The sequence below is a fragment of the Callithrix jacchus genome, chromosome 9 (genome assembly GCF_049354715.1).
Source record: "Callithrix jacchus isolate 240 chromosome 9, calJac240_pri, whole genome shotgun sequence".
Classification (NCBI taxonomy): domain Eukaryota; kingdom Metazoa; phylum Chordata; class Mammalia; order Primates; family Cebidae; genus Callithrix; species Callithrix jacchus.
In genome coordinates, this window is record NC_133510.1 from 56,467,757 (window position 1) to 56,493,756 (window position 26,000).

A 26,000-nucleotide genomic window follows, 5' to 3' on the forward strand; every position below is an offset into this window, starting at 1 on the left:
TGTCAGCATACATAATTAAATGAATTGAGTTATTCATAGAATATGAATAATATGTTAGAGTCCAGAGGATGGGGAGATCAGGGTGGATTTGAGGGGTCAGGAAAGCCTTCATCAAAAACAGAATTTAGACCCATTCACCCATCAGTTCATTCAGTAGATACTTACTGAGTACTCATTGTTTTCCATATGCTGTACCAAACCCCAGGAAAATAAGGATGAAAGGAATTGCCCTTGACCTCCAAAATTCACAATCTAATGGGAAGACAAAGACAAGAGGGCAAGAAACAACGTGATGTAGAGGATCAGCTTGTTTGGAGATGACAGCATTTTAACTACGAATAGAGGCAGGACTGGGATTAGTTGCAAAATTTAAGGAAGCACTCTCTCTAGTCCTTGAAAGTATAGAGTTGGCATTTGTCCAGACCTGAAAGGGAGTGCTTTCTTAAATCGGTCTCCTGCAGTCCTATTTAGTTGCCATTCAAATTAGCAGGATTGTATAAACAGCAACAAACCAAAACTCCCTGAATAGGGTCTGAATGAAACCTCCCTAGGTAATCTTGAGTAAGTTTTTCCTTCCCTCTGAGCTTCAGTTTCCTCATCTGCAAAATGAAGGGCTTGACTTAGATGAGTGCTTTTCAGACTGTGTCAGAAAAAGCTCAGAAAAGGAGGGGCTGGGTGGGTAGATCTCTAGACTCCCCACTTCCTTTAACCAAGCTAGCCAACATTTATTGGCTAAATAATCATTTGCAGTGATGCTTATGTATTTATTTAAGAAAAAAAGTTTCATTGATTTTTTTCACAAATGAGTTTGGGCCAGATGCAGTGGCTCACACCTATAGTCCCAGCACTTTGGGAGGCCAAGATGGGCAGATCACTTCAGCCCAGCCTGGGCAATATGGCAAGACTTTGTCTCTACAAAAAAAAAAAATAGCCAGGTATTGTGGTATGTGCCTGTAGTCCCAGCTACTTGGGAAGCTGAGGTGGGATGATCCCTTGAGCTCAGGTGGTTGAGGCTGCAGTGAGCCGAGATCTTGTCACTGTACTCTAGCCTGGGCAACAGAGTGAGACCCTCCCAACTCAAAAATAAAAACAGAAAGACCAGCCATCAGTTTGAAAAATCAACCATCGAGTTGATCTAAGATGATCTCTAGTAGCTTTGACAGTTGTCCTTTTGTCTTTTAATGAGGAGTCTGGTATCTCCAAGGGCCAATGAGGACAGTTATAACTATAGTTTAAATGACTGGTAGTACAAACTGAGTGGTCTCTGAGGGCATTGAACTCTTGTAAGTCCTGTGGTTGAGTACCTGAGGCTGTTCCCCACATGAAGTGCTGAATGAGTCTTGATGAGCTCGGTGGAGAACAAGAAAGAACAGTCAGACTGATATGGCTTGGCTGAGTCCCCACTCAAGTCTCATCTTGAATTGTAGTTCACATAATCCCCACATGTTGTGGGAGGGACTTGGTGGGAAGTAGTGAAATCATGAGCTTAGTTACCCCCATGCCATTCTTGTGATAGTGAGCAAGTTCTCATGAGATCTGATGATTCTATAAGGGGCCTTTCCCCCTTTGCTAGGCACTTCTCCTTCCTGCTGCCATGAAAAGAAGGAAGTGTTTGCTTCCCCTTATACCATGATTGTAAGTTTCCTGAGGTCTCCCCAGCCCTGCAGAAGTGTGAGTCAATTAAGCCTCTTTTCTTTATAAATTACCCAGTCTCAAGCAGTTCTTCATAGCAGCATGAGACTGGACTAATAAAAGCTGAACACCTAGATAAATTTGATGTTAATCTAGGGGTGCAATGGGGGTTAACAGTCTGTGAGTCTGTTGACACTTTGGAGTTGAAACCAAAAAGCACTAATGCAATCAAGTTTCCTACCTATAAAATTATGCCTCATGAATGTCATAGTACTTTCTATCTCCCCTTCAGAAACACCACTTAGTCAATGATTGGTTACAAGGTGATACACATGTGGTGCTTGTTGAGCAAATCTTAAGCGAACTCTGTGATTAATGGTTAAATATATTATTTGTTCCAATTTAAGAAGCAAGTTACTGATCTCTAAATATCCATGAGCCTTTGCAAGAATCCTAAAGTAATAATCCAAAAAAGAGGTGTAGGGCCGGGTGCAGTGGCTCACACCTGTAATCCCAGCACTTTGGGAGGCAGAGGTGAGCAAATCACCTAAGGCCAGGAGTTTCAGACCAGCCTGGCCAACATGGCAAAAACCCATCTATACTAAAAATACAAAAATTAACTGGGTGTGGTGGCACGTGCCTGTAATCCCAGCTACTCTAGATTCTGAGGCAGGAGAATTGCTTTAAGCTGGGAGGCAGAGGTTGCAGTGAGCCGAGATCATGCCACTGCATGATCTCCAGCTTGGGCGACAGAGTGAGACCCTATCTCAAAAGAAAAAAAAAAAGAGGTATGGTTAAGACAATGGATAAGAAAATGTGCAGCAGTTTGTTTGTGTCTGTAAAGTGGCAGTTATTTAAGTAGTTATTCAGAATCTGAGTTAAAAAGCATAGTCATAATCCCATTGGTTAAAATAAAAGTGAACAACCTCATGCTCCATATGGTAAACACAAAGAATGACTTTTGCTTTTAAGAACACAGGAGGCAAAGTTGCTTTCATAATGAATCTCAGCACTACGCCGAAATTGGGAGACGTGCCTCAAAAGCAGAATGAAGAAAAACTCCTGGGGAGTCACTTGGAAAATACCTACTTCATGTGAGCACTTTAAAGGCATCATCTCGCTTAATAAAACAACGTAAGCTGGTCAGTGTCAGTCTTTTTTATAGATGAAGAAACTGAGTCTCAGAGAAATTAAGTAAATTTCCCAAGTCATAAGGATAATCACAGATGACAGAATTGTTCTTCAAAACCTGGTCTAATTCCAAAGAAAGTGATTTCCAGTATATCCTAGGAATGTGATAGAAAGAGTACTAAAAATAGAATCATTTTAAGGAGTAGCTCTGTGTGTGAGAGTCTTAAGTCACAAGAAAACACATGTTCACCACTGTATACCCCAGCACCTCGCATAAAGTTCAATCAACAGATATAGATGAAAGGTGAGAAGATGGAGATACAGTTGCATATACCACTACAAGTTCATTGAAATGGGATTTTAAAGTACACATATACCCATCAAATGCATAGGAAAGGAAAATGTATGCCTTTTGCTGAATCATGGCCATATTCATAAGGCTCTGCTTTCATTCCGGATCCAGCTTTACTCACGGACTGAGTAGACAATCCCTATGGGGACTGCTTCCATCCCAGTGCCTCTCCTGATGCGGTAAAGGCTCCCCTCCTACAAAATCTAAAATATGCATCATGACAATTGCTTGTTTCCAGTGAATTTAAATGTAATTATAACAGGAAATTAGAATGAGATTATTTTTTAACTCAGTTTTGAGTGAGGCAATAGTCATAGTGCCAAAGCAAGAGAGAGGTGACTTCCTACATCCTTGCAACCATATGTAGAATTACAAAGAAATAGAATGGAGACATGTTCCACAACCCTGATCTCCTTTGCCAAATGAAACCATCCAAAGGATTTAGAGTGTGGACAGGAGTTGAATTAATGAAGAGATTACTTTAGAAAGGCCAGAGGGCCTGACTGACTCTTCCACCTTGGATGATAGGTGCAAATTTCTGTCCACAAGCTTTTAGACATGACCACTCAAATAACTGTGCTCCCTAAATTTGAGGACACAGAGTACTCTTGTCTGACTTACATGTGAGAAAGCTTGTAGCAGTACTGGACAGGGGTCTGCTTCCCAGCTATGAAATCTAGACAGTGAAAGAAAAGGCAAAGCACTTACTGAAGGGTTACTGAGAGGCTCGTCCTGTAGGATCACCCCACATTCCAAGAGTTTTGTGAAGGTTAGGCCTTTCTGAGGAACATTAGCTTGGGTTGAGCATCTTGGCTCTTGCCTGGTAGGGCCATCTAGAGTGAGCTGAGATCATCTTTAGGAAAAAGCTGAGTTCACAGGGACTGACGAAGAAATTCAACAGATTTTTATCTGCACACATCAAGAAACCTACATGAGAGAAGGGCCTAGCAGAGATGCTGTCAGCATTAACTGTCAGCCTGGTGTAGAGAATACGAAGCCACTGAGGCAAGCAAGCCCTGGCCAAACACCTTACCTCTTTCCATGTACCCCATTCCCCTTTGATCCTGCTGGGATTCAAAATCACAGCTCATCTGGTGAGTGTAAGAGCAATTGAGCAGAAGAACCACACTCCCTGTTCCCAGTACAGACTTCCTTCCTGAGGCAGGCATCTGCTGGAAGAGAAGAATCCAGAATTTTGAAAATTAAACTATATTGAACATTCCTGTTACTAAATAGAAACTATGTGTACCAAAAGGGACTAGAGGGCTCTTTATTTTCTTTATAGTCACTTTCTTTAGAGAGTGACCAGAAAACATGCCTGCCTAAGTCTTCATTCAGGACAGCAAGGTATAATTTTCAAAAGAAAAACCTGAGTCTTACGGAAGCACAGGATAAGCATATGTCAAAATTTATTTAACTCTAAAGACCAGAAGGAAGCATTTGAGAAAGTAGGTATTTATAAGGACTGAAGTTAGAGAGGATAGGATGTTGGAAGATTGAGAGATTAGGAACTACACAGGCTGAAGTCCTATAGGGCTTCAGTAAAACCATAACCTCTGGGTTTTTCTTTTTTTCTTCAGACAGAGATCATTTGCATCTCCAATAGACAGAAATTTAAAGGTATCAAACAATATCACAGAGTGGGCTCTAATTAAAATAATAAACAATGACATATTCCCCTAGAAAACTAAGTAAACTTTGGGTGGGCCTGGGAGATAGTGCTCCAGGAAGACACAAAAGAACACAGAGCCATCCTCCTGCTTTACTTACAAGTTTTCAATAATTTTCTTAACAAGAAAGAGGGAGAAACTAGACCTCCTCTACCCCTCATCATTTTTAAAGCCCCAATATAAGATTGCAATGTTGACCATGATCTATACGATATGGCTGTTTAACCTACTGCGTACACATTTTCAGGCCTGAGAAGGTCACTCATGACTTTTTCTCCTGACCAGCATAATAGAGTTTTAATGATCCAACTGAGTGTCAAGATGCAAGACACGTGGCTAATATTTAAGTTTGGAGAAAGAAAAAGGAAACATTGGACAAAGTAAGAATAATCAGGGAAAAACCGGAGGACAAGAGTCCAGAAAAGGATTATCTCCAGAATGGCATTTAGGGTTGGCCCCTGGGGCTGCAAGTGGGTACAATTAGAGAGTCGGTGTGAAGGGCAAACTTGGCCCATTTCACAAGTTTTTGTTTCTAGCATTCTCCAAAGCAAAGACAGAATTTCTTGTTTCAACTGAACTGGATGTTAACTTTCTGTATTTTTCCAAGTAACCTAAGAACATCTTAAAAAGAAAAGTAGGCACACTGTCTACTTAATCAAAACAAGTTTAATCCGGTCATTGTCAAGTTTAATCTGTGCACTGTCAGAACATTTTAACGAAAAAAACCAGTGTGTTTCAGTCATTGTTCTTTGTCATTAAGATAACCAAGTGTTCTGTAACAATTCAAAATTATGTTTTGTTTTTCATCACCAATAGACTACCCATTCCAGTATTCCCTCTACACATTATTCTGACATTGTGTAAATTGTTGTGGTATCCAATTCAGAGGAACATAGTGGTTGTGATACTATCTCCTTTTGTCAAATGTGGTATAGTTTTTCTTCTAAATGCAAATGAATCCCAGAGCTGGAAGCACCTTTGCTTTGTTTCGGCAGAAAACTGGTTCGCTTTGCAAGGTTTTAGCTAGGCTTTCCCAGTTCATCCTCTTTTCTTAAACATGGCCATGAAGAGTTAACTGCTGCCTATTATGTTCTGCCGTCCTCTGAAATCTAACCCTGGAATTGGGCTGCTGACTAAGCAGTGGAGTCTTTCTTACTGACTCCCAAGCTAAGCAAACGAAGAAGCAGATATTTGTTTCCAAAGAAAAATGCTTCTACTTACAAAATTATGTGACAGCAACTAGAATAACAGAGCACTGAAAGGAAGGAGAAACCCAACACTATCCCACATAACAAAAAAAAAAGAGTGGGTGAAATTGCTCCAGAAAAGAGTAGGGGAGGAAATAATCTTAGAATGGTGATTTTTTTCTAACAGAGAATAATCAAAACATGATTTTTTAAAAACCCTCATCCTTTTTTCTCTAAAATCATAAAAAGGAACCAGTGTTATTCGATAAATGGAAAATGTGAAAGAATTTCTGAAAGGAAGAACAATGGATATAACATTATATGTAGTTTTGAAAAGGAAATTCCTTAAAATTATAAAAAGGTTTTAAAAACATTTAGGATTTATTCGTGTTTGTTTTTTTTAAAAAAATCAGTAAATGTTGGAAAAAGTTTGTTTGCTTTCTTCAAAATCCCTTCATCTTTCCACAGTGTATATTAGGAGAACTAGTAACTTTTAAATATAGTATATCAAGTCTTAAAGTTAACATTTGCTCCAATATTTTATTACCAGAGAATTGATTTGGTGAATAATGGCCTCGGTCTTTCATATTTGCCAGGTATTGATCTAAGATGAGAACATTAAATTTTAAAAAGGTTAAAAACAAAAACAAATGCTTTGATCCCAATTACATAACTCACAGATGAGGCATAGCAAGATGGCTGAATAGAAACCTACACCATTTATGGCCTGGTGTGGTGGCTCACACCTGTAATCCTAGCACTTTGGGAGGCCGAAGCAGGCAGATCATCTGAGGTCAGGAGTTTGGAACCAGTCTGGCCCACATGGTGAAACCCTGTCTCTACTAAAAATACATGTCTGCTTGAGAGATATAGAGCACAGCGACTGAGGGACTTTACATTAGACTCAGTGCTGCCCCATCACAACGGAGACCTGGCAGGATTCATCACTTGCTAACTAAAGAGCCCCTGGGCCCCGAATAACCAACAGCCGTCCCCAGGTAATATGCTGCAGGTTTTGGGCTCTGAGACATGCTAGCTTCAGATGTGACCCAACACATTGCCAACTGGGGTGGCTATGGTGAAAGACTCCTGTTTGAGAAAAGCAGGGGGAAAAGAAAAGGGGACTTTGTCTGCACCTTAGATACCAGTTTGGCCACAGTGGGGTAGAGCAACAAGCAGGCACATGGCATCCCTGAATGCAGGCCTAGGTGCTTGGTCAGCATTTTTTAACCTGCTCTGGGCCAGAGAACAGCCCACTGCTCTGAAGGGTGAGTCCCAGGCCTGGCAGCATTCACCACAAGCTGATTGGTGAGCCTTTGGGCTTTAAGTGAACATCAGTGGTGGTCTGGCAGAAGCCCCCATGGGCCAGTATCATTGGCCATGGAGAGAGGATCCTCTGCCTGCAGAAAGAGGAGGAGGAGTGAGAGAGATTTCATCTGGTGGTCTGAGTGCCAATTTGGCCACAGTGGAATAGAACACTGGGTAAATTTCTAATGTTTTTGACTTCAACCCTTAGCTCCCAGACAAAATCTCTGAGCCTGGGAAAGCTCACTGCCCTGAAAGTAGGGACACAAATGTAGTTGGCTTTGCTGCCTGCTGCTGGTAAAGCCCTAGGGCCTTGAGTGAACTTGAATGGTAGCCAGGTAGTGGGTACAGCAAGTCTTGGGCATGATCCAGTCCTGTGCTGGCTTCAGGCTGAACTGGTACAATCCCAGCAGAGGTGGCCACAGGGGTGCTGATGTCCCACCACCTCAAGTTCCAGGATGCCCAGCACAGAGATACAGACTTCATTTGTTTGGAAGAAAGTAAGGGAAAAGAACAAGAGTCTCTGTCTGGTAATCCAGAGAATTCTTCTTGTTCTTACCCAAGACCACTGTGGTGTTATGATATATATTGATTTCCATACATGATTCCTGGCTCATAATTCCAATGGCTCTTGTTACAGTCTTTTTTTTTTTTTTTGAGACAGAGTCTCGCTCTGTCACCAGGTGCCAGGCTGGACTGCAGTGGCATGATCTTAGCTCACTGCAACCTCCACCTCCCAGATTCAAGCAATTCTCTTGCCTCAGCCTCCTGAGTAGCTGGGACTACTGACATGCACCACCACACCCAGCTACTTTTTATATTTTAGTAGAAACGGGGTTTCACTATGTTGGCAAGAATGGTCTTGATCTCTTGACCTTGTGATCTGCCTGCCTCGGCCTCCCAAAGTGCTGGGATTACAGGTGTGAGCCACTGCGCCTGGCCACAGTCTTTTGTTATAATGTTGGGTATGTCAGGCCTCAGGGTCAGGCCTCTGACCTTCTCCTGCCCTCCTTCCACTCTAAAATTCCCCCACCTTTCTGATTGTGGGTCTTAAGGCCCTCCCATGAGAGGGTCCCACACTATACATTAGAGAAAAGAACACTGATATCATTAAGCTTTCATATAAACCCAAGAGGATAGGGTTCAGTCAGCTTCCAGATAGCTGAACACCTGGAGGACTCTGAAAGGTGGTACCCCTAGGGAGGATGTGGAAGCTCTTTGCCCCTTCCTCATAACTCACCCTATGTGTCTCTTCATCTGTATCCTTTGCAGTGTTCTTTATATAAACCAATAAATGTAAGTGTTTTCCCAAGTTATATGAACCTGAATCTAATTTACTATAGCAAATTAATTGAATGTTAAAGAAGGGGTCATGGGAACCCTGACTTAATGTTAGTCAGTAAGAAGTTCTAGAGGCCCAGACTTGCAACTGGTGCTGTGCGTGTGAGGGAGCAGTCTTGGGGACTGAACCTTCAACCAGTGGGATCTGACACTATCTCTGGGTAGACAGTATTGAAACTGAATTAAAGGACACATAGCCAGTGTCCAGTGCTTGATGTATGGGAAAAAACTCCACAAATTTGGTCACAGAAGTCTTCTTTTGTGTTAATGATTGTAGTGGTGTAAGAGTCAAGGAAAAAACATGATTCAAGGAAAGTTTTTCCTATACAACCACCAAGGCAGTACCTCTGGGAGTCTTCAAGAACCACAGAATTATTGGGTTTGGGGCATAGGCCCATTTGAATATCTAGAAAGCCTTCCAAAGAAGGAGGGCACAAACAAGCCCAGACTGTAATGACTATAATTAATATCTAACTCTTCAATGTCCAGACACCAATGAACATCTACAAGCTTTAAGACCATTCAGGAAAACATTAATTCACCAAGCAAACTAAATAAGGCACGAGGAACTAATCCTACAGAAACAGACATGTGAACTTTCAGACAGAGAATTCAAAATAGCTGTGTTGAAGAAACTCAAGGAAATTCACAATAACATAGAGAAGAAATTCAGAATACTATCAGATAAATTTAACACAAAGGGATTCAAATTATTAAAAAGAATCAAACAGAAATTCTAGAGTTGAAAAATAATGCAATTGTCATACTGAGGAAGGCATCAGAGTCTCTTAATAGCACAATTGATCAAGCAGAAAAAAAGTGAGCTGGAAGACAGGCTATTTGAAAATACACAGTCAGAGGAGTGTGTAAAATACTCTGAAGTAGAAAGGATAAATGATAAACCAACTGAAAATAGTAATTACAACAGCCATTCAAGACATAGTACAAGAAGACATAAAGAGAAACAACAAAAAGTTAAACCCTGGGGAGAGGAAGTTAAAGTGTAGAGTTCTCATTAGTTTTCTTTTGTGTGCTTGTTTATGTATTTGTTTATGCAATCCATGTTACACTGTTATCAGCTTAAAATAATGGGTTACAAGATAGTATTGCAAGCCTCATGGTAACCTCAAATCAAAGAACATACAACAGATACACAAAAAATAAAAAGTTAGAAATTATACCAGCAGAGAAAATCACCTTTGCTAAAAGGAAGACAAAAAGAAAGAAGGAAGAGAAGACCATAAAATATTCAGAAAATAAATAACAAAATGGCAGAGTTAGTCCTTACTGATCAATAATAACATTAAATATAAATAGACTAAACTCTCCAATCAAAAGACAGAGTGGCTAAATGGACCCAATAATCTGATGCTTCAGGAAACACACTTCACCTGTAAAAACACACATAGACTGAAAATAAAGGATGGAAAAAGATATCACAAGCCAATGGAAATGAAAAAAAGAGCAAGAGTACTTACACTGTATCAGATAAAATGGATGTCAAGACAGAAACTGTAAAAAGAGATAAAGAAGGTTATTATATATAATGGTAAAGGGGTCAATTCAGTGTAGGGTCCAGCCCTACAGTGTCCCGTGAGTCCGTCTCTGCTGATGTGGAGACGAGAAACTGGAAATAAAGACAAAGGGATAGAGAAAAGAGAGTTTGAGCCCAGGGGTCACTGCTACCAAACCGCGGAGACCAGCAGTAGCCCCAAGTGCCTGGACGCTGACTCTTATTGAGTTCAAAGCAGGGGGAAGGGCAGGTAGGATGAGGCAATGGTGGTCAGTGATAGGGTCAGGTAAATCACGTGTCTGGAGATAGGGGGCCCAAGACTTTGAAAAAGCTGAAACAAGGAGAAAACCTAAGGCGTCAGCACTTTTTTCATACTTGTCGAGAAATAACAAGGTCACTAAGATTTATGTTACTATACTAATTCTTATCTTCTAAGAAAAAGAGGAACCAGGTGCAGAAGCAGAACTTGAAAATAACCATGGAACGTGACTGCTGAAGCACAGCACCACATAGAGACAAGTCCCCGGATGTCTGTGGACTTCCCTGACAGCCATCAGGCCTACCACAAGAGCTTGGAGGAGCGGAGTTTTCTCCTCACTCCCCTGAGGAAGGAGACATCTCAGCCATCTTTGATGTTTCCTTCCCTAGCTGGCTAAACAGCAGGCACTTTCACAGCGCTGACACTGGTGCACAGCCAAGGCATCCTCCAGCAGCCCTTAGGAGGGTATGACAGAGGACTTAGAGCATCTTGCCTTAGGGTCACCTCTTTTCCAATGCTACTTTAGTCCCATGATTCTTGATCTGAGACTTATTAGTAAGATTAAAGATTATATGATTATATATATGTATTTGATTACATATGAATAGCTATGTGATTATTTATATGATTATATATGTATATAGTTATGATTACATATGAATAGCTATGTGGTTATTTATGATTATATATAGGAATAACAATGTAATTATATCTCTAATTCTCTTCTATGTTTATATGAGAACATGCTGAGGCTTCAGACCCTTGCCTCGTCTCTTGTGGGGTTTCCTCCCCACAATTCAGCAAGAGGATATAACAATTGTAAACATATATACACCCAACACTGGAGTACCCAGATATATAAAGCAAATATTATTAGAGCTGAAGAGAGAGATAGACCCCAATACAATAATAGCTGGAGAGAGAGATAGACCCCAATACAATAATAACACACCCACTTTCAGCATTGAACAGATCTTCCAGACAGAAAATCAGCCAAGAAGCATCAGACTTAACCTGCACTACACAACAAAAGAAACGAATAGGTATTCACAGGGCATTTCATCCAACTGCCGCAGAATACATATCTTTGTCCCCCCTCAGCACAGGGATTATTCTCAAAGATAGACTATGTGTTAAGAAACAAAACAAGTCTTAAAACATTCAAAAACATGTAAATAATATAAAGCATCTTCTCTTACCACAATGGAACAAAACTGGAAGTCAACAAGAAGAAGAATTTTGGGGACTATAAAAACACATGGTAATGAATGTACTTCTGAATGACCAGTGGATCAACAAAGAAATTAAGGAAAAAATGAAAAATTTCTTACAACAAATGATAAGGGAAACACAGCATGCCAAAACTATGGGATACAGAAAAAGCAGTACTAAAAGGGAAAGTTATAGCTGTAAGTGCCTACATCAAAAAAGAAGAAAAATATCAAATAAATAACCTAATGATGCATCTGTTTTTTGTGGTTGTGGTTGTTTATTTTTTGAGATGAAGTCTGGCTCTTGTTGACCAGTCTGGAGTGCAATGGTGCTATCTTGGTTCACTATAACCTCTGCCTCCCAGCTTCAAGCAATTCTCCTGCCTCAGTCCTGAGTAGCTGGGATTACAGGCATGTGCCACCACGTCCAGCTAATTTTGCATTTTGTTAGAGACAGAGTTTCTCCATGTTGGTCGGATGGTCTCGAACTCTCTACCTCAGGTGATCCTCCTGCTTTGGCCTCCCAAAGTGCTGTGATTACAGGTGTGAGCCACCACGCCCAGCCTGATGCAGCTTAAAGAACTAGAAAAACAAGAGCAAACCAAACCCAAAGTTAGTAGAGGAAGACAAATAATAAAGATCAGAGAAGAAATACAATAAATATAAATATATTAAGTAAATATAATAAATGATTTTAAAATGAAGAAAATAATACAATCAATGAAATTAAAGGTTGTTTTTTTGAAAAGATTGATAAAATTGACAAATTAGCCAGACTCACAAAGAAAAACAGAGAGAAGACCCAAATAAAAAAATCAGAGATTAAAAAGGGGACATTTTTACCTGATACTGCAGAAATTCAAAGGATTGTTAATGACTACTATGAGCAACTATATTCCAACAAATTGGAACATCTAGAGGAAATGAATACATTCCTAAACACATGCAACCTACCAAGATTGAACCAGGAAGCCAAAACTTGAACACACCAATAACAAGTAATGAGATCAAAGCCATAATAAAAAGTCTCCCTGTAAAGAAAAGCCTGGGACCCAATGGCTTTACTGTAGATTTCTACCAAACATTTAAAGAAGAATGAATAGCAATCCTATCAAATTATTCTGAAGAATAGAGGAGGGAACACTTCTACACTCATTTTATGAGGCGAGTTTTCCTATGATATCAAAACCAGACAAAGACACATCAAGAGAAGAAGAAGAAAACTACAGGCCAATCTCTCTGATGAATCTTGATGCAAAAATACTCAGCAAAATACTAGCAAACCAAAGTCAACAATACATTAAAAAGTTCATTTATCATGACCGAGTGGGATTTATGCAAATCGATATGATACATCATACCAACAGAATAAAGGACAAAAATCATATGATCATATTAATTGATGCTGAAAAACATTTGATAAAATTCAACATCCCTTCATGATAAAAACCCTCAAGAAACTGGGTATAGGAGGAACATATGTCAACATAATAAAAACCATACGTGGCAAACCCAGAGCTAATACACTGAATGGAGAACAACTGAAAGCCTTTTCTCTAAGATCTGGAAAATGACAAGGATGCCCACTTTCACCTCTGTCATTCAACATAATTCTGAGAGTTCTAGGTAGAGCAATTAAACAAAAGGAAGAAATAAAGGGCATCTAAATTGGAAATGAAAATGTCAAATTATCCTTTTGCAGATGACATGATGTTATACTTGGAAAAACCTAAAGACCCTGTCAAAAAACTATGAAAACTGATAAATTCAGTAAACTTGCAGGATACAAAACCAACATACAAAAATCCATAGTATTTTTATATGCCAACAGTTAATCATCTGAAAAATAAATTTAAAAAGCAATCCCATTTACAATAGCCACAGATAAAATTAAATACCTAGGTGTTAACCAAAGAAGTTAAAGATCTCTGTAATGAATACTATCAAACACTGATGAAAGAAATTGAAGAGGACACTAACACACACTCACACACACACAAAACCAGAAGGATATTCCACGTTAATGTATTGAAAGATTCAATATTGTTAAAATGTCCATACTGCTCAAAGCAATCTATAGATCCAATGCTATTCCTATCAAAATATCAATGATCTCCTTTGCAGAAATAGAAAAGCAGTCCCAGAATTCGTATGGAACCACAAAAGACCCAGAATATCTGAAGCTGTCCTGAGCAAAAAGAGCAAAACCGGAAGAATCACATGACTTTACTTTATAACTACAAAACTATAGTAACCAATACAATATGGTACTGGCATAAAAACAGACACATAGACCAGTGGAACAGAATTGAAAACCCAGAAACAAATCCATACACTATGGTGAACTCCTTTTTTACAAAGGTGACAAGAACATACATTGGAGATAGTACACTCTTTTTAATAAATGGTGCCGGGAAAACTGGATATCCATATGCGGAAGAATGAAACTTGACCCTTATCGCTTGCTGTATAGAAAACTCAAATCAACATGGATCAAAGACTTCAATCTAATACCTCAATCTATGCAACTACTACAAGAAAACACTGGGGAAATTCTCCAGGCCATTTGTCTAGTCAAGGATTTATTAAGTAACACCACACGAGCACAGGCAACCAAAGGAAAAATGGACAAATGGGATTATGGCAAGTTAAAAAGCTTCCATAAAGCAAAGAAAACCATCAACAAAGTGAAGAGATAGCACACAGAAAGGGAGAAAATGCTTGCAAACTACCAATCTGACAAAGGATCAATAACCAGAATATACAAGGACCTCAAACAACTCTATGAGAAAAAAAATCTAATCATCCAATTTTAAAATGGGCAAAATATTTGAATAGACATTTCTCAAAAGAAGACATATAAGTGGTAAACGGGCATATGAAAATGTGTTCAACATCATTGATCGTCGGAGAGATGCAAATCAAGACTACAATGAGACATAATTTCACCCCAGTTAAAATGGCTTTTCTCCAAAAGACAGGCAATAACATATGTTAGAGAGGATCTGGAGGAAAGAGATCCCTCATACACTGTTAGTGGGAATGTAAATTAGAATGATCCCTATGAAGAACAATTTTGAGTTTCCTCAAAAAACTAAAAATAATGCTACCATATGATGCAGCAACTCCACTGCTGGGTATATACTCAAAGAAAAGAAATCAGTATATTGAAGAGATATCTGAACTCCTATGTTTATTGCAGCACTGTTCACAATAGCCAAGATTTGGAAGCAACCTTAATATCCGCCAATAGATGATTGGATAAAGAAAATGTGGCACATCTATACAATGGAATACTAGTCAGCCATAAAAAGAATAAGATGCAGTTTTTTGCAACAACTTGGATGGAACTGGAGGTCATTATATTAAGTGAAATTAGGCACAGAAAGTCTTCACATGTTCTTACTTACTTGTGGGTGCTAAAAATCAAAACAATTGACTCATATAGAGTGTAGAAGGATGGTTACCCGAGGCTGGGAAGGGTAGTGGGGAGGGTAGGGGGAAGTGGAGATGGTTAGTGGGAATGAAAAGTAGTTTAAAAAGAATGAATAAGACCTAGTACTTGATGGCACAACAGGGTGCTATTGTCAATAAAAATTTAATTGTACATTTAAAAATAACTAAAAGAATATAATTGGATTGATTGTAACACAAAGGATAAATACTTGAGGAGATGGATACCCCATTTTACATTATGATTATCACTTATTGTGTGCCTGTATTAAAGTATCATGTACCCTGTAAGTTTATATACTTACTATGTACCCAAAAATTATAAAAACAAAAAAAATCACCTTATACCAACAGATGACACCAGACATACAAAGCTAGAAAGATACCTATAACCCCAAGTTACCCATATATGTATTTGGAATTAATACATTTTTTACTTCTATTTAAATCACTCAAATAAATAAGTGGATTGTGACCACTCAGATAAACAAGTGAAAGTTATGCTGAAGCCTCCTCAAGGGAACAGTGGTCCACTTTTCCCATCGTCTAACTCCATCCTGGGAAGAAAAACGTAAGGGCTCAAGTTTTTACACAGACTATGTAGACCCACAGCCTACCTTCTCTCTCTAAGCTTCCTTTCTAGAAAACATCTTCCATGGCGTGCAATGAAAAAGAAAGATGGGAAGGATTACTGGTTTGTTTAAAAGGCTTTTTCAGATAATTGAGACAGAGATAGAAAGAAAATGTAATGCAAGTTACTGAATTGAAATGTGGAACTGGCACAACTATGATTTAAATGTGTTCCTTAATGTCTATATTATCATGAGGGAGTGTATTTCTTACGAAAGGACCCCACTTTTGCCTCTCTCCCACCCATCTGATTCCTTCCGCCCTGTTTCGACACAGGAAGAAGGCTTTCACAGATGCCAGCCCCTTGATCTTGGACTTCCCAGTCTCCAGAACTGAGAAATAAATTTCTGTTCATTACAAATTACCCAGTCTCTGGTATTTTGTCATAGCAACACAAAATGGGCTAAATAGTAAACAGACTAATAGTAAAAGAATGCCTTGGCTTTCAAATCATTCATGTTTAGCTTCTGCATCTTGGGATGCAGAGTGTATTCAGAATAAAAAAACACAAAAACAAGAAAGATAGAACATCACAAGATGTTGGTCATTTCTTCTATGAAAAAAATCTCAAAATGAGTGATTTGTGTGTGTGTGTTCTTGTGGAGATCTGATTATAAACTCGATTTCTGGCAGAAAGAATAAGTTATGTTTTTAATTACATAATTAAGGTGTATTGTATCTACTTTCTTTTTTCTTCTTCTTCATCTTTTCTTTTGGTTCTTAGTGGCTAGAAACAAGTTCTCAAATTGCCTTTGACACAGGGCCTCTCGGTAAAAATGATAGCATACTACATTAAAATTCCACTCTCTGCTAGACACACTTAGGTACTTTATGCTATTTCAGAATATGTGGATTAAACACATCTGAATTATTCTTCAAATCTTGAGTGCCTAATAATGATGAGCTTCATTTGCTGAAAAGCACTGTAATAGATGTGCTCTGGCACATAAAGTCACAAATTGCTAGGAAATTTCTTCAGACTTCTCACCCTACTCCATTTTACAACAAGCCAATTTAGTTTTTAAAACAACAACAAAAATAAGTTGATTTTAACCGTTTTGATTTATAATCTTCAGTAATTTCAAAAAATAGTTATTCTCTTGTTTTCACGAATAATAGAGACAATACAAAATTTACTAGGAAAGAAAAGATTGGTGGATAAAATAGTCATTTTCAGGTAGAAACCACAGATGGGTAGTGTTCATTTAAAGTACACAATAATGGCCAGGCACAGTGGCTCATACCTATAATCCCAGCACTTTGGGAGGCCAAGGTGGGTGGATCACCTGAGATCAGGAGTTTGAGACCAGCCTGGCCAACATGGTGAAACCCCGTTTCTAATGAAATTACTAAAATTATCCAGGGGTGGTGCTGGGCACCTGTAATCCCAGCTACCCAGGAGGCTGAGGCAGAAGAATCACTTGAACCCAGGTGGTAGAAGTTGTAGTGAGCCAAGATCGTCTACTGCACTCCAGCCTGAGCGAGACTCTATCTCAAAAACAATATAAAAATTGATTCTGAATTACAAATTGAAAATTCAGAAACAGATATTTCCTACATATGTATTTGTGCTTTAATAGGAAGGCCAAAGGCATTCATTATAGGCATTCAAAAAAATATTCAAATTTCGGACAGTTTTATTGTTCAGGTATATCAAATTGAGCACTTTTCAACATAGAGAAACACCTAACTGTATGCTGAGGATGTTTATATTAAATCTCCTGGACACCAAAATTTGGATGCTATGGATACCAGGCTAGGTTTATGAACCTTTAACCTCTTTTTTTTTTGAAGCACTACTAAAATTCTTTCAATTTGGCTTTTCAGTGAGACGCTTACTACTGCCTTTCTCTCTTTGCCATAGTAATTTATTTACTCATTTATTCATTCAACCTTTATTTAAAGCATATAAAGTATGAAAAGTATTGCAGATTCAAAGAGAAAAATAAAGAGCCCCTGTTTTCAATTATCTCACATTGCAGGAATGAGATAATTATAACACAATGTGATTGCTATAATTATGGATAGAGTTATGTAAAAGTGCTTGGGGAATACAGATAAAGAAACTCTTCAGTGATGAAAGGATGTGGGGGATATGAAAATAATTGGATTCTGCCACTGGATGTGCAGAGAAGGACAACAGGAAGGGCTTGCAGCATTTCAGGCAAAGGAGAATGGCATGTTCGAATAGAGAGAGGTCAAGAACATCCACTTCTGGCAATGGCAAGTATGTAGTCGGCAAAGCTGAAGCACAGAATTGCTGGGTTGGAGGAAAGGTGAACCTGAGATTCAAAAAGCAATCAGGGGCCACACTATGAAGGCTCATGCTGAGGATTTTAACCAATCGGCCACTTGAAGAGTTTGAAACTGGAAAGGAGGTAAGATCACCAGGTGCTCTATTCTGAAAGCTCCTTTTAGCTGTTGTGTGGAAGGTAGCTCCACCTGAACCCCAGCAAGAGTCTGCCCTAGAAGGCTAAGATAATGAAGATCTGAGCAAAATTAGTAGCTATGAAACAGGCTGGAGGAGACAGACTTGGAAGGTACCTGGAGGGCAGAATCAACCAAACTTGATGACAGAATGGAAATGGGAAGACGAGAAAGGGGGAGGAGTAGACCATGTCTCCTACATGTCTAGGTTGGACAGGTAGATACTCATGTCATTAGCTCACACAGTCTCAGGAGGAAAAGGAGACGCACCATGAAAAGATAATGAGTTTTATTTATGATGTGCTGAATTTGAGGTGACTGTGAATATACAAGTGGAGAATTTGGAGCCAGACTAAAACTCCAGGCACTGAAAGATTATATCTAGTATAAAAACCTTAGTCCCAGCAATTATACTAAAAACAATAATAAACCATACAATAGAGGAAGATGTAGGGACCCTCTTGGAACCCCAGAGTGGGTAAATGATTATTTTAAGCTGAAGACATTTGAGATTCAGCAGATGCAGAAAGGAGCCTTTTCAAAGCTTCTCTTATCTCAGTAAAAGCAGCAACTTCTGGGAAATAAGGCTAATGATGCAGTTCAGGACATGCTGTTCCAAAATATGGCAACTTGGTATTCGAGAAGACAATAGAAGCAGGAAGGTCACTCTCCGAGATCTTCTCTCAGCTTTCTTTTCAGAAGCAGCTCGTAAAAGAACTGACCTTCCCCTGAGGTAGGTTTTTGACCCTCATTCTAGAGGTGACCTCCCTATGTGCAGAGGAAAGTTATGTCCTTATCTCTGAGGACACAAGGATATAAAGAAAAATCAGAAGAAACAGACTTTGCTAAGTTCCACCCAGTTTATTATTCAACCATACCCCTTTTGTCCAATTATTAAAAACTTATTTATATATAAGAATATATGTTTTTAATATGTAAATGTGTATATTTATGTTTTTTTTTGTTTTTTTTTTTTTTTTTTTTTTGAGTCGGAGTTTCACTCTTGTTACCCAGGCTGGAGTGCAATGGCGTGATCTCAGCTCACTGCAACCTCCGCCTCCTGGGTTCAGGCAATTCTCCTGCCTCAGCCTCCTGAGTAGCTGGGATTACAGGCACGCACCACCGTGCCCAGCTAATTTTTGTATTTTTAGTAGAGACGGGGTTTCACCATGCTGACCAGGATGCTCTCGATCTCTTGACCTTGTGATCCACCCGCCTCGGCCTCCCAAGTATATTTATGTTTTATCTGTCTTTAATGTATGTTTATATGTTTTATTATATATGTTTTTAATATAATATATAACTACATTTTAATAATATATTTAATAAAATTATATTAAATGAAATTTTATGCTGTTTTCTTGTTAACCTGTCTTTTATTATAGGAGTCTCAGCCATAAACCTAGCAAGGGGTGAGGGAAAAAAATCTCCTCTCCCCTCCACTACAGTAAATCCCCTATAGTGGGAAAAACATGTTTTTTTTCAGCCGTCATTATGTTCATGATTGAGATCCCCATAACACAAGACATTAAAAAGAGAAATGCATACAAATTTACTTTAAATTTTATGTAACATAGAAACCTTCATAAGGAAATAAAGACGTGAAGAAATAGGTGAACCTGTATACTTTTTAGGCTAGATTTGATGGTGAAGTGGATGTTCATGGAGAGCTATGATGGGATAAAAAAAAAGTATGATCTAATGGTACTAAATTGCAAGAAACATAGCAGGTCCTGTTTATTCAGATTCTTCTCTGTGTTCCTGTGTCTCCAGAGAGAAGGAGGTCCTTTTCCTCCAGGTATAGAGCGGATACCTCTAGAATGAGGGTCTTATGACCTGCTTCCGGGGCAGGTCAGAGAATGAATGACCTGTTAACTGAAAAGAAGTGCAGGAGGAAAGTGAGTGAGACTTTCCTGCTTCTGCTGTCTTCTCAAATGTCAAGGTGCCATATTTTGGGGTAGCATGTCATAAACCTCATCACCCATGTCAGGGACAGTTTCATGGCTATGAAGAAGACAGCCCACTCAAACCTTCATAAGAATTATCCCAAACTTTCTTTTCATCCGTTTGTTCTCCCGAAAACCTATTTGTCTTTCCTAAACAAACCAATTTGTCCTTCCCATAGATGTCCTTTCTTCCCCATCCCTTTCCCCTTATAAGTTAGGTATATAAGCCCCAAATTCTAACCACCCTTTTCAGTTACTCATCACTGAGCACTCCTACATGTGTGAACATTGCCTACATAAATAAACTCTTTTCTCTTACTAATGTCTTTTTTCAGTTTAATTTGCAGGCTCCCATTGAAATAACAAAAGATGGTAGAGGAAAAAGTTTGTCCTTCCCTACAAAGGCCAAGAACGTTTTGGTTTTCCGAATAGTGACCACTTTGTTACTTTTAGAGTATATTACCAAAGATGTAGTTTAAAACATATATTTATAAAGTTTATATAAGTATTTCTATTATAATGTGAATTTATAGAAATATGTATTTATTTTTTTCTGCCCCTGCTTGGCACATGACAGAACATGGGCACAGACAGTCTGGCTGTTGGTAATCCAGTCCTGGGTGATGATCAGAAGGCAGTAGTCAATCCTACTTTCTTCTCTACAGCTTCCCATATGCTAAAGATTTACATATCTGCCCACAGCAAATGTACTCAGGCTTCTGCACTAATATAAGCCCACAGAAAACAAACAGAAAGGGACAGTTCATATGCTTCTGAATAGATCCAGTTCAATAGTCTCATTCAATCTGAGACTGCTGAACAACAACTGTTGTTGTTCTTTATACATTTAAAGTCGGAGCACATGTGTCACTGGTTATTTTTCTTACTTGACAGATTTCCTGCATTTCCGTATCTGCCTGTCCTTTAAATAAACAGTACAAGTTTCCCATGTGCCAGTATTTCTCAAATGATTTACATCAGAATCACCTGGAGGACTTGTTAAGCTAGATTGTTGGGTTCCATCCCAGGGATTCTGAATGAACAGGCTTGCAATGGGGCCAAATAGTTAACTTTTCCAACAAGTTTACTAACAAGTTTGCTAAGATCCCCCAGTTTATTTCCATAAGACCATATCTTTTCGTCCAATCATTTAACACTTTTTAAATAATGTTTTATTTTTATGTAACAAATTTTATGTTTTAATAAATATGTGACATATTCTTTAATATAATAAAACTTACATTAAATAAAATTTTTTGAGGTTCTCTTGCCAATCTGCCTTTTGTTATCTTGCTGGTGGGTGCGGTATGAGGAACCGCAATCTGATTTGCCTATTTTCCACAGTCAAAGCAATTAAAAGAATTGTTGGGGGGGGACTCAAGATGGCGCTGTGAGAACAACCCAGGATTGGAGCTCTCGTTGAATCCGCAAACGGGACATGGATGAATCTGGAGAACGTCATCCTCGGCAAACTGACACAAGAACAGAAAATGAAACACCGCATATTCTCACTCATAGGTGGGTGATGAAAAATGAGAACACATGGACACAGAAAGGGGAGTACTAAACACTGGGGTCTATTGGGGGGAAAAGGGGAGGGCCAGTGGGAGGGGGAGTTGGGGAGGGATAGCCTGGGGAGAAATGCCAAATGTGGGTGAAGGGGAGAAGGAAAGAAAAGCACACTGCCATGTGTGTTCCTACGCAACTGTCTTACATGCTCTGCTCATGTACCCCAAAACCTAAAATCCAATAAAAAATTTAAAAAAAAAAGAATTGTTACAATTACCCAGTTATGTCAAAGATTATTTTTTTAATACTCTAAGGTAAAGATAAGGAGAACATATTAAAATAGGATATTTTAATTATAAATGCATGACTGGGGAGGGGGTATTGTTTTTGAATAAAATATGAGGTTATTTGCCATGACACTCCACTGTGTTTTGGTTTTGGAAAGCTGAACCTAAAAATATTTACAGGCAAGCGTAAAAAGCCTCTCTAATTTGATTCAAAATACAGTTGATGACAAAAAAGGACAAAGCAACTAATGCTGCATTTCAACATATTCTAGACAGCTGCCATATCTACTTGTATAGAGCAACACTGATCCTTTGAGAGAATAAAAAGCAATTTGAGTTTATAGTTCTTAGCTAAGAAGCTGTCTTCAGTTGCTTGATTTCTGAACTTGTTCAAACCACATGTACTACTCTAAGCAAAAAGATGATTTTTCTATTCAGTAAACAAGCTTCATTGGATATTTTACTAAAGTTGCTATTATCTGGGAAAAAAAATCCTGATAGTGGTGATTAAAAATGGCAGAAGAGCAGGGGAAATAAATCGTGTTAAAAGAGAAGTTAAAATGACAAGTCTTGGAAACAGGTTAGTAATATAATCTTTTTAAAAAGTAAGATACTTTCCAGTAGAACAGAATTTAGAATTTCTGTACAACTTTAGCATGACCCAGACAGCTTCCAACTTAAAAATAAGGTCCAGCTAAAAATCTTACTGAAAAGTAATTGCTTTAGAATTTGGAACAATTTCCAAATGACAGGATTGTACTTAAAACAATCCATCTAAGGTTGCCAAGGAATTGTTTTAATTTCAGATCCACAGAAGCCTTTAAAAAACACGATGCCTGAGGTTATCAGAGCTTTGCTTGAAAAAGGCCTGGAAAAAATAGTTTGTGATGTAAACTTTCACTATATTGTAATGTTAAAGAAAGTACCTAATGGGACTGCATTACTTCATTACTGCTGTGTTGTTTGGGCAAATCATTTAAAAACCTCCAAGTTGTCTTCTATAGTAAAGTGGTAGGTTGCTTAAGAGCAATGGAAACAATGTTTACCTGGCAGTGTTGGGAACAGCACTGGAAACAATGTATGTAAATTCACTCATCACCCACAGTGCAGAGTGCTGCCACTGTGCTTATCACCTGTTTATTAATCACATATTCTGTACCAAGAAAATATTAGGAATTTGAATGTTATTCCATTAATTATCAACATAATCCAGTGAGGTAAGTATCATTATCCTGGTTGTTATAAGCAAAGAATAGAAAAAGGAAATGGTTTAAAATTTCAATATAAAAAATTAATCTCTAAGGAAAAAACAGATTTAACTAGAAAAGAGTGATAACCCCAGCCCAACATTAGTTATAACCTACTTACAACTATTATCTCACTGGTCCTTGCAGCTATTCTGTGAGATAAGGATAACTATTTTTTTCTACAATTCCCACATCAGTTACAAAACAGTAGTTTCAGTGTAGGACAATGTGGACAGTGTAGGACATTTCCAAATGTTTCTAAATTAGGTGTTTATAATCTAGGGAATGACTGCATTTCATGGATGTAAAATTTGCTAATACTCTGTGCTCAATAATTTGATATAAATTTCTTGGTTCATAAGGAAACTGTTACTTATAAGTAAATGGTTTTATTTACTGAAGAGAAATACATCTGTCCCTGAGCCCCAATAAATCAGGAAGTTCCAATCAGTACATTCCTGCATACGAAATTGGAATCCAAACTATCTCTGAAGCAAAACAAGTTGGTGTTAACTGTTGTAACTTCGTATCCTGGTTGTGATATATATCAGGCTATCAGTTTAGTGTGAAGGAGAGACCCACATGACCAATCTGGATATTGACTGAAGTTAGCTAAGCCTTATCGGATACCATAGGTTAGGGAAGTTCTGCTTATAGACAACACAGATTTTAAGGGATTAAGTGAGAAAGATCTTAAAGGAAACAGAGGGAATAAAAACAACTGGTGATTCAAACAGAATAGTTTTTCTTCTCTGAATGGAATTTTTAAAAAGAATTAATTGCCCACTGAACCCTATTACTTCTTAAGGATTAGGCAAAGTGCTGGAAATACAAAGATGAATAACAATGTTCTTTCGCTGCAGGATTTTACTGTCTAATGGGAAGATATATGTAAAGTACTAATTAGAATACAAGGAAACTAGCACCATAATGGAGGCATGACTCTCTAGCTGTGGGAGGGATGAGTCCTGGAAATACATCATTTGTCTTTTTTCTGGACTGATTTTCCAAAGAGCATTTGCTTCCTACTTAAACTCAAAATGCCTCTGGTGTGCGAGCGTGTTTTAATTTTTTTTTCCTATATACCCTTTACCCAGCTTTCCTAATGTTAACATCAAAACTAAGAAAATATCATTGGTATTACCTTGCAGTTGTTGTATCTCCATTGCCTAAGATCTGTGAGAGATCCTCAGTCTCTTTTGGCTTTCAGGACCTTGACACTTCTGACCGTATCTGGTATGTGATCAGGTACTTTCTAGAACATCCTCCATTTGGGTTTGACCTATATTTTCCCATGAGCATACTGATGTGTAGGATTTTGGGGAAGAATATCCATGTCAGGAGTTACTAACGACTACTGATGTTTACCCTGGTCACTTGATTAAGGTGATTTCAGCCAAGTTTTTTCACTGTACTGTTTCACCTTTTATAGTTAATAAATATTTTGAGAGGATACCTGATGTTTTGACGGAAGAAATTATCCATAGCTGCTGCTTCCTGTTTTTGAGACGGAGTCTTGCTCTGTTGCCCAGGCTGGAGTGCAGTGGCATGATCTCAGCTCACTGCAACCTCCACCTCCTGGGTTCAAACAATTCTCCTGCCTCAGCCTCTGGAGTAGCTAGGACTACAGGCATGCACTACCACACCCGGCTTTTTTTTTTTTTTTTTTTTTTGGTATTTTCTGTAAAGACAGGCTTTCACCATGTTGGTCGGGCTGGTCTTGAACTCCTAACTTCAAATAATCCACCTGCCTCAGCCTTGGTGCTGGGATTACAGGTATAAGCTACCACCCCCACCTCCCCCATCCCCTTTTTAAGTCTTATTAATGGCATAGTGTTATTTAATAGTCAAAACTATAGTATTATAGACCTAGAAATGAGATTATATTGATATACAGAGCATTTAAATGTAAGGTCTATATATCCATCTTCTAAATGAATATTTCATTAAAGTCTTCAAACCCACGTTTTCCAAGAGAAAAAGGACACAAGAGAAACTGAAGGATATCTATTGATGTCTAACAAACACATTGAGGGGTCTCCCAATACCTAATCAATGCCCCATTTGAATTTAGTAACACAGATACTCTCAGAACCTATGAGTACAATAGGTGTGAAAACCAAATATTTTTAGGAGAATGACCACCCCCTAATTTTAATCAGAAATTTCATTTCCATCTTTTACTATAGAAATATTTGAAAGAGAAGAACAGATACAGAATTTCTGTTTTTCTACTGTTTGCAGGGCAAACAGTTTGCTAGCAAAGGTAATGACATACCAAGACTTTCTCATTACAGGTAATAATTAAGTTATGGGAAAATAGTAGAACAACTTCTTGCAGAACACTGGTTGACAAATCTTGCTAATGTTATCACATTTAATAATGCTAAATATTCTATTTGAGAAAAAACTTAGAAGCCTACCAAAAATACAAACAATTTTCCCCGGGGAATCCTTGACTCCCAATTCCTCGTCAGAGAATTGGCTGCTTCTTCCAAACTTGGGCCACTCTCCTTCCCAAACACTGAGAAGAACCAGGGGCCTGTATTCCCTGTTGAACTCAGAGCAAGCTGTTTCGTGCATAACTGCATACGTAACACCGAATTCTGGCAAATTCAATCGTAGGTAAACATGAACAGGATCCACGTTCTATTGCAAAGTTCCCCTCCCCCCGCAAAGACAATATTGGAGAAATGTTCATCTTGATGAAGGATTCAGTTTTTAAGACATGTTTTCTATTTTAACATATGATCACCAAAAATGTTTTCTCATTGCAAAAACTTATTCATTTTTACTTTAGCATTTAATTGAGCTGCTATGTTCTACTTAAGTTTCTTTAGTTTTGTAAGTGCCCTTAGATAATTTTCCAAGTGTTCCGAATTAAGAAAATTCAAATACGA

General features: G+C 38.4%; 1 long non-coding RNA gene across 1 annotated transcript; it reads right to left on the minus strand.

The window, feature by feature from the left end:
* Nucleotides 1-25,662, minus strand: LOC144577769 (uncharacterized). The gene is made up of 3 exons (XR_013522326.1): nt 25,524-25,662; nt 4,149-4,287; nt 1-252 (listed from the first exon to the last, which is right to left on the minus strand). It is a non-coding gene; the product is annotated as an uncharacterized LOC144577769 (long non-coding RNA).
* Nucleotides 25,663-26,000: the final 338 nt, after the last annotated feature.